The sequence below is a fragment of the Pteropus alecto genome, unplaced genomic scaffold (assembly GCF_000325575.1).
Source record: "Pteropus alecto unplaced genomic scaffold, ASM32557v1 scaffold7, whole genome shotgun sequence".
Lineage (NCBI taxonomy): Eukaryota > Metazoa > Chordata > Mammalia > Chiroptera > Pteropodidae > Pteropus > Pteropus alecto.
This window is the reverse complement of record NW_006494614.1, coordinates 9,131,760-9,141,720: the sequence shown is the minus strand read 5'-3', so window position 1 is coordinate 9,141,720 and position 9,961 is coordinate 9,131,760. Positions and strand designations below refer to the sequence as shown.

The window sequence follows — 9,961 nt, the reverse complement described above, 5'->3', positions numbered from 1 at the left end:
AATCTCAGGTCCTACCCCAGTCATCCTGACTAGGAATCTGCATTTGCATATAAGCACTTGAGAAGCATTGTTTTAGTATAACTGAAAATATACTATGTCCCTTGTTCTGTAACTTGCTTTTTCCACACATCAAGGTATTGCAAACATCTGTTGTTGGCAATCAATGTAGACCTATAGGATTTTCTTAATGGATACATGGTATTCCTTTATGCGCCAGAATTTATTTAATTAGATCCCTTCTGGTGATTTCCATTTTCCCATTTTTTTCCACCACTGCAAACAACACTGACATAAGAATTCTTCAGAGTACATCCTTCTGTTTTGTCTTTATCATTTTTGATAAATCCCTAGAAGTACATTTGATAAGGCAAATGATATGCACTTATAATTCTGATACAGAATGCCAGGATGCCCTCCCAAAATATTGCACTGTCATGCACGACCACGCGCTTAGCTCATCAACGCTGGCTTCACACCTTTGCTAATGCAGGAGTTTTCCTAATAATTTTAACCTTTGCCTACTTAAACATGACAGTTTCATTGATATTTTCCCCGCATTTTCCTAAAAACTATCAAAAAGCTGAATATCTTTTCAAACACTTATTGGCCATCTGTGTTTCTCCTTCTGTGACTGTCCAGAGTAATTTTGGTTGTTTAAAATAAGTTATAGAAAAATCTGTGGAATTACAGAGTTTAGAAATTGGTTTAATCACAATGAAAAGACACGAAGAAGAAAAAAAGAAGGAAGAAAGAAGAAAATGTGCCATAAAAAAGGATAATCAAAAGATTAGTTTGGATGTTTATTTATAGACACTGGTACAGCAATCCAGAGATTAGGCAAATTAATGCAGCTGTGTATGAGCGCAGCTCCAGGATCAGCCCCCACATCCTTTTCAAATGATGCCACCTGTCATTTAAGTATTTTGCATTTGGCTTTTATGTTACATACATTTCTTGATGATTCCCCATGTTAAAAACATCATTAGTTAACTCTTTGAAGGCTGGAATGACATGGATTCCTCTCTAGTATCTATTCTATGGTCAGAATGTAAAAGCAAACCTCCCTCCTGGGCAGGCGGGAGAAAAAGCATGCTTGCGTCTGAAAAAGAATATCCTTCTCCAAATGTTCACTTTTTAGGAAAGAGAACAGTTGTATCCATTTTACTGGGTGTGAAACGGGTTCCCTGCTCAGAATGGATAGAAAACAGTGGGGGCCAGATGTTGTGTACTGGCTGGACTCCAGCAGCACGTGCAGACCACACCTCATTCCTCATCACACGCTCTGGGCTACCTCGGGCCTGCTCTGTCACAGAGACGTCTCCATGGGCTCCAGACTGTGTACACGTACCCTCTCTACCTAACGCGTGTCTGGGGTCTTCTCACAGGGCCCCTGGAAATTTCTTTCAACCTCAAGATGACTCCAAATGGGCAAAAAAGAAAAAAAAAGAAAAAAGAAAAAAACCACCTCATCCACCCCTGCCATCCTCTGTGGGCTACAGCTTCCTTTGCAAATGGAGACAAATCAGTCACCTTCACTTACCAAGCATTTCCACATATGGCAAGAGCACTGTACCAGGTGTTGAGGGGGTGGGCTGCAGGGGAATGGAAGAGACAAAGGGCAAAGAAAGTCTCCAGACTCTACTTTGCAATCTGCAGGATGTGAACAGGCTAAATGAGGTCTTATTCAACTCATTTCAGGATATTAGAATAAGAGGGCCTCATTATAAAGCCTGAAGAAAGGAATTTTAGGATAAAAAGATAAGCATAATCTTTTATGTAAACATATGTAGCACACAAACCTTAGAGATTATGCAGGCTAAACAGATCTCAGTAGCTGCTAGAATGGGAATGTTAGACACAGTAGATTCTTCCAGGTTTTAAAGGGATAGGGAACTCACAAACACATTTCAAAAATGTGGGTCAGAGTCAAGGAAACATTGTTACAGTGTCATGAGATCTCTTCAGTGCTACCGTCAGACACAGCAGCAGGGAGGGAGGCCTTGGGTCTGCCACAGCGTTCGACTTTCATATTTGGATAGAGCACGCAGAGAGGAGAAGGAATGGAGACTTTCAAACAAAAAGAAACAAAAAGGTGAAATGAATTATATATGTAATAACATGTGTATATGCCATTATATATATATATTCTCTCTCTATACACACACACGTATGTATATGTATATATATGGTCAACCAGAGTGAAGAGAGTGACTATTTTAACTGTGTGAATAAAGTTCAATTGAATACTGAACCTCACAGCAACAAAATGTAAAAATCTGAGAAGTATCTCTCTCAAGTTAGTGTGTTTGGTGCATGTGTTGGGTGTCTTTGTGTCTTGCTCTTAACGGTAATATCTTCTTTAAGTAGTTAAGGACAAAAGTGATGTGGACTGTAAATTCTAGAACCAATTTTAAAATGATAAGAAGTGGCCAAATGCCTGTCTGGTGGTGGTTCAGGCAGACTCTCAATTCAACACTTCAAGACTATCCCTCCAGTGTTAACGAAAATCTAACAGTCTGGTGGTCAAAAGAAAAGTCAAAATAGCAAATAGGGCATGGTGTCAAATTTCTGCTCCTCATACCCCAAGCAATTTATCTTCCGTTTAGTTCTCCCTTACAGGGAAGGCGGGGGACGGCAAGCTGTTGACAACTCCTACTGTACAAAGAGTTGTTCACACTACAAAAGTGTTTACTGCTCACAAGTGACGCTCAAAATTAATTCACAGCAGCAACACCAGCAGAAAGCTTTGACAGACTGTCTTATGTGTTGACACAGTTACAAGTTGTTAGATAAAAAAAGTAACACACTGTCCCTCTTTTCCAGTCCATACACACCAAAGTTGCTCCCCAGAGAGAACATGAAACGCGTCTGAGATTGTGAATGCCATCCTGAAGGTGGGCATTTCTGGTTCTGGCATGGATGGCTTTGGGCGTGAGAAGAATACAAAGCCCAGTTTTGAGAGCAAGCAAGGTGGTAAGCCTTTCACCCAGCCTCAGTTACAACTGGTCACAGTGGTTGTTTTTCTTTCAAGAGTACTTCCCTCTAGGGCAAGCCTCAGGCGCCAGAATGGGAAGCAGGGTGGAGCTGTTTATATACACCCTCAGCAGCAAAAGGTTGCCATAGAGCAGCTTTCACAAGACATAAATAATTCATTTCCCTTTTCCTTTTAAAACAGCTCCTTTACTTTAGCTTCCGGGATGGTGGGACGCTTAGTTGCTCAGAAATGATTTACATTAAATATCAGAAAGAATGCAGTGTCATTTAATTATCTCAAGTTACTCGAGATAATTAGAGTGAAAAAAAGAAGCCAGGTGAGATAGCAACAATTTGGCCTTCTCTGGAAGATGTTTTACAGACTCCTTGGCCCAGCTCAGCTCTGTGCTGTGCAGTGAAGGTGTCGTGTTTGAAGACTTCCTGTCCAGCAGAGCGTCCTCTCCACGAGGAAACACATGGCTCGGAAAATGAAGACGACTATTTAACACTGTACCTGTGCTTCCCAGAATCAGGAGTTGCCAATCATGCCAAAACTGGGCAGTTTTCAAGACCTTTGTTAGGTAGGCTATATTTAAGTAACTATTAAAAATAAAGTTTGTGTAGAGCTGGCCTGGAGGAAAACTGTGAATCAGTCGAATTCGCCGACTTCCCATGGACTTTTTCACACTTCACTCCTCTCTTCTCCCCGCAGCTGTGATCTGTGGGTGCCCAAAGAGCTCTTCTGGCTTTGCCCCTCACCCCTTCTCTGGCCCTGACTTCTCCCTCCCTTTCTTTCTTCATCGCCAAACTCCCCTTTCATTTGGGATTAGGAAGAAAGCAGTGGAAAGAATCCATATCAAGATACAATGACTGGTGGTGTCAGGCAGTCATCCCCACAGGACTTTAGGGGTTTCTTTAGAGTGCACCTAGAGTTGGTGGAATTCCTGTGGGTGTGATGAGATGCAATGAGAAGTCTTAAAACACTGGGGACAGAAGCGATCTGGGGTGCCTTTAAATCTAGTATAAAGGAGTTCTGCTTTTTCTGTATAGACCAGAGTCCAGTATTCAGGTATCAATGTGCAGCCGGCAGGGGAGTCAGCCTGATCAGGAAAGCCACGTGTTAGGGAGCACTGGTTCCACCAACGACAGCGATACAGACACAGCACTGGCACCGATGCAGTATGTCCTCTCTGCTGGGCACTGTGCTACATGCTTAAACATATGTGGTCTCATCCGATATTCAACAATCCTGAGAGTATTTCTGTTATATCCATTTACCGAGGTGAAAACTGAGGCTTAAAGAGGTTAGATAACTTGCTTAAGGCCACAAGAGCTAACAAAAATGGCGGAACTGTAATTGAAAGCCAGCTGAGTCTGGAACCGGTGTCCTTCTATCCTGCCTCCAGTGGTTTCATCCTAATGTAAACCATCTATTGCGAGCAGCCAGTTCAGGCCAGCATCCTGACTTACCTCGGTGGAATGCTAAGAGAACTACAGGCCATACTGCAGACATAAAAGGCTTTTCTCACGTGAATGCGGAAGAATAAGAACATGGCATTTGAATGCAGACAGATCAGGTTTGAATCCTGGGCCTGCTACTTGCTACTTTATAACCTGGGGTAAATCTCTGAACTTTAGTTTCCTCATCCATAAAATTTTCTAATACTACCTGGATCACAGAGTTGTTTGTAAATATTGAATAAGGTAGTACACATGAAAAATGTTTTTGGAAACATAAACTGTGTCCTTATTACTGTTAGCATGGTTTTTTAACGAGAAGAGCGATTCCTGAGAACAGAAGACCAGCCTTCACACAGGTACCCACCAGCCACACCTGAAAAATCCAAGAGCAGGTTCTCAGGATGACCACTGGGGAAAGGAGAGTAGAGGCATTTACCAGTAATAACGAAGTTTGACTCTAAAAAAGCATCACATGAAGATAGATTCTGTAATATGTGGATGACAAAGGTTAACACTCATGAATTTAGAGGAGGCAATCCTTTTCTGCACTCAAAGCCTGCTACGAGACCCGTGTGTCAGCTGCTAACTAGAGTATGACGCATCGTCATGTTGGTGCTTACACTTATGCCTTTGTACTGCAGACGGGGTTCAAAAGAAAAAGGGTCACCTTTGTGCAGTAGATTCCTCATTTTGTAACAATTCTAAAATGCAGCAGCCCCTTCCCAAAGTAGTTCAAAGATACCAACCTGCTGAAATGCAGGGGCAGCCATCTGGGTACTAAACTTTCTGCTTCTGATGGCCTGAATCTCACCGAATACTCTTGAATAGATCAGTGAGCTCCAGAAGGACAGTCTGTGGCTATTAATCTAACCCTTTATTACAGAGAGTCTCAATCCTTTTTCTACACATGAGCTCACCCTTCAAACCACCACATTTGTGGCCATTTTGGGGAGGGTTGAACTAAAGTTTAAAGCATTATGTCATGGTAAACAAATAATCACATGTAGCATGACTCTGTGGAAAATACAGCATTTCACTTTGGTGGTGTTGGTTCCACTGCAAGAACAGGGAACCCAAACGATGAGGTCAGTGGGCCAGCTGCCACATAAAAGAGGATGCCAAGTCCACGTACACAGAGCAAGCTGCCTTCGCTCATAACTAAAAAATGAAGCTCATTATCGTTATGCCAGCCAACGAAAGTTATTGCTTTCCTAAATTAAATGGAAACAGAACTTCAGAGACTGCTTCTCCTTGGCATTACACATCCACGCTGGGAAGTCAAGCGGCCCGTTACCCTTGCTGATGATGAACATGGCCACATTCAGGTTTGCTTCATTTGGATGACATCTAGGCACATTGAATAAAAAGTAAATGAAAACATGCTACTATGACTTAGATAGAAACAAGAATGCATGCGATACAGTGTAGGTGGTAAGAAAGAAGGTTAGTTATCTAGATCCCAGACACCTCACCCAGTCAAAGATGGTAAACCACACTCTTCTGCCAAGTGGCTTTGACTTCCAGTTGCAAGCAATGGGTGGACAGGTACGTATACTGTTCCACAGGTCAACCCGACTTGGTCTTCATCTGTTTTCCTAAGGCAGAACATGATCCTTCTAGTATGCAATAGATCCGGTCACAGCCTCTACACGGTTTTTTAAACAAATCTAATGAAAGCACCAGAACGAGCCCAGAACCAGCCACACTTCTCATCTTCCTATGTCCACCAAACATTCTTTCGGGTACCCAGATTTAGAGGCCCTGGGTCTCCTCTGATTTCTATCTGTCTTGTTCTGTCCTAACTCCATCAATATTCATGTTCAGTATTCACCAGATTCCCACTGACTACTCTTTGATGTGCACCTACACTTTATCTTCAACTCTACACCTACCGTCACCATTTCTGGACAAGGTTCTCCTCCACTTGTGGCTACACCATCACAAGAACTTTCTGACTAGTCTTGTGCCTCTGATTTCTGTCCCCACAAATCTATCAGGGACATCAGAACAAGTCACCCTAATGGCCTCCCAGGGCTTACAGGGGGCAACTCAAACTCGGCTTGTATTCATGGCCCTCAACAGCTTGGTACCAAACTGCCTCTCTAATCTTGTTTTCCACTTCTGCCCTGCACTGCTCCCTCCCCTGCCCACATCCATGCCTTTGCACACAACCTCTTCCCACCCCAAAAGCCCCCTTCTTCCTTCTGTCTGGCTACCGCCAAGGTCCAGGTAAGACACGCCTCCTCTAGGAAGACAGCTCTGGCCACTCCAAGAGAATGTGCAGCCCTCATCCAGGTCACTCACATGGTGATAATCAGTGTACCTCCTCTTTTATAATATCTATTTATTTTAGTGCTATTCACATGCAAATCAGTAAATCTGTCTCTATAGTTAGACTTATCACAGCTCCCAGAAGACTATATTGTCTATTTCTTTGTAACACCTCTGCCCACCCCATTCTTAGCCCTTGTCCTCCTCTTCCTTCCCAACCAATGTGGCTGCTGCAATAAATAAGGACTTCTTTTTATGTATGTCCTGAGGAAAAATCAGGAACCTAACTGAAACGCAAGAGTAAACTCAGCGGAAACATAACTGGTTCCTTCTGAGCGGATGACATGACAGAATTGATTAACCCAGAATTATTGTGACAGCAGAATTTGCTGTCAGCAAATCTGCAACACTGCCAAACACCTCACCTATGTTAAATCTAGTAATAACTCTAGGGCTAACATATAATTCAGTATGTAAGGGAGGGAGAGGAAGAAATAAAACAATTCTTCCACAGAAATGCATTTTTTTCTAAACTCTTGAAACACATACTTTCACTTTTTAACCAGTTTTAATTATAAATGTTTCATGTTGTACAAAAAAAATTTGTCTAATGCTACACATTACTATCCTGTTTGGTGTTAGTATCAATCTAGGCATGGAGAGAGATGAGGGCCATTGTTTTGCAAAAGGATGATGGGCAGGAGTCTTTCTTGGTCAATGGGCTTCAATGAGGCAGGAGAAAAACGGAGTATCTGGTGGGGCTGGGATCACAGGATGTACGATTCAGGTGGTCAGGGCTCCAAGGTCATGTTTCTCTGGGACAGCAATAATTATGCAGCAGGACAGGTAGTGCACAGAAGAATAATCTGAATGTCAACCATCTCCAGGATAGTAGCCTACAGAATGAAGCTTTTTACATTATAGAGCCGAGATCTTCTGAACTAAGAGGGAGGAGAGTGAGGTTTGATAGATGAGTGTTTATGTCTAAATTGAGAGTTGTGTGTTCTGGTTGAATTGAAGCCTTGTGCAAAGAACTGGTATTTGTTTTGTCAAGGCCTTTGAGGAGGAAAAAGAGAGTAGGTCGATTCCTTCCCATCCAATTAGTTAGGGCAGACACGTGAAGATCTGGGGACTTGGGTTTCTAATAATCAGTTATTGGGGTATATGGTAGATGCAGACAAAGAAGAGATGGTATAAAATGTGGAATAAATAGAGCCAGACCTTAGCAGTGGTCCTAGATTGACGCTTTTAGCAGCATTTGTCTCCTTCTCCCACGATGCCCTTGCCACACTATCACCTCTCAGACAGCATGCTGTGGCTATCTTTTTGCAAAAATGAGAATGAAATTAACAAGTGAATGCTACCGAAGCAGCTTGGCCTTCCTTCAAAGCAGTTTTCTTATCCTACAAAAAAAAATTCCTTTCCTGTTGGTGTCATTGTCCTGCAACTCAACACGGCCAACTAAAACAGTATCTCTGGCTTCTTCATGGTAAACACAGTGAAGCTCTGTTCCCTCCTGTCATCTCTATCCACTCATCCACTTCTCACATCCTGAGAACTGCACCAGGAGTTCAGAAAATAATGATGCTTCTGCATCAATCGCCCCAGGCGGTGATTTCCCCCTTCCCCCAAGTTTTATTGAATGTTTGATATTGATCAGAATTCTGGTCACAACCTTTAAAACAGAGGATTAAATGCTATGATCAAGACTGCTAGAAGTCTTGTATTCTCTCACATTAACCCTCTCTCATTTATTCCCATACTCACTAAGCATTTAGTGAGTATGGGAATAAATGGGAGGAGGGTTAATGCTGACTCAGGTCTCACGGCTGGTGCAATGCTGATGACACAGCCTCCATGTCAGGCTCCTACCTTTTCCACTGCCACTGGGTGTGCAGGCCCCTCATCGGGGTTTCTCCTCTTTGCTACTGCCAGGAGATTATCCCTACCTTTTATCTGGGCTGCTCCGTGCTTTCTACTCCTCACCTCTCCTCTCCTCTCCTCTCTTCCCTTCTCTTCTCTCTCTCATCACTTTGCCAAAGCTTCCTGAATTTCTCTAAGACTAGTTACCCTTCTACAGACATCATCCTTCTTTACTGTGATCAGTTGGTCCTGCAAGCACAATCCCAGGCTGTCACTCTGTACTACATTTTGCTATGGCTACTGTGGTGCAGTATTTCTTCACCTACCTTACTTTCTTTTTTTTTGTTTGTTTTTGTTTTTTAACTTTCAGGATCAGTTCTATTATAGATAAAGAGGACTATTAAAGTAGGCAACTGTTATGTGAATGTGGCTATGTGGAAAAAGCCTGGCTTTAGAGTCAAAGAGCCCTGGTTTCAAACCCTGGTCAACTGTAGCAGGAGCGGCAGCACCTCTGACAAGTCGTTTAACTCTTCTTGGCCTCAATCGCCACATCTGCAAAATGGGGACAGCAATCCTTACCTCATATATTGGTTGTGATTAAGAGTCAATATAGAAAATGCCTTACACATAGAAGGCACCCTAGAAGTGTCCCTTCCCTGACCCACTCCTTCCCTCCCCACTACACAGATGATCCAGAAGATGACTACAGTAAATGAGGAGGAGCGGGGACATCGCTGGCCAAATTCAGCGAAGCTGATGATAATGAACGGATAATCGGCAAATGACAGTGCGTACTACCGGGGCTGGTCTATTACAAAAAAAATCTAGAGATTACGGTGTTTAAAAAAATAACAAAAATAACTCTACAGGAGTAGCAAGAGCATAAGAAAGAGATCACCACATGTGAACCCAGCAACTAGGCCCTACAATGAAATGAACACTAAGCCATATTATTACTTTTTTTAAAAGTCTCCTATGACAAAACAGTATATATGGGAAACTAGCATGTGAGAAAGATGTGGCCATATGTGCAGAGCTGACAAATATGCAAAAGCCTAGACCAGATTCCCATTTAAAAAAGGAATTTGTAGAGTAACCGAACCCAATCTGAAAGCGAGGCAGTTCTCGGATGCCAAGTCATCCTGTGACCCTAGCACTGTGCACACACATACAAAATACCCACTGGAAAGAAGCCATGAAGAGGACAATGTGCCACAGATAGAAAGAAGACCAGGCCTGTCTGGCCTTCACTTGCTGTTTTTAAACCCAAGACTCAGTATCACCTAAGAAACACTCGCTCTATTTTATTCAACTCTTCCTCTGATGCAAGACAAGTGAAGTAAATTACACAAATGCAGTTCTCTCTAAACTATATGCTGTCTGGAGGTAAACC

The 9,961-nt window shown here is 42.6% G+C and overlaps 1 protein-coding gene across 1 annotated transcript in view; it reads right to left on the bottom strand.

Moving 5' to 3' along the window:
* Positions 1-9,961, bottom strand: part of BACH2 (BTB domain and CNC homolog 2) — a 309,638-nt gene that overhangs the window by 161,933 nt on the left and 137,744 nt on the right. The window lies entirely within an intron of this gene.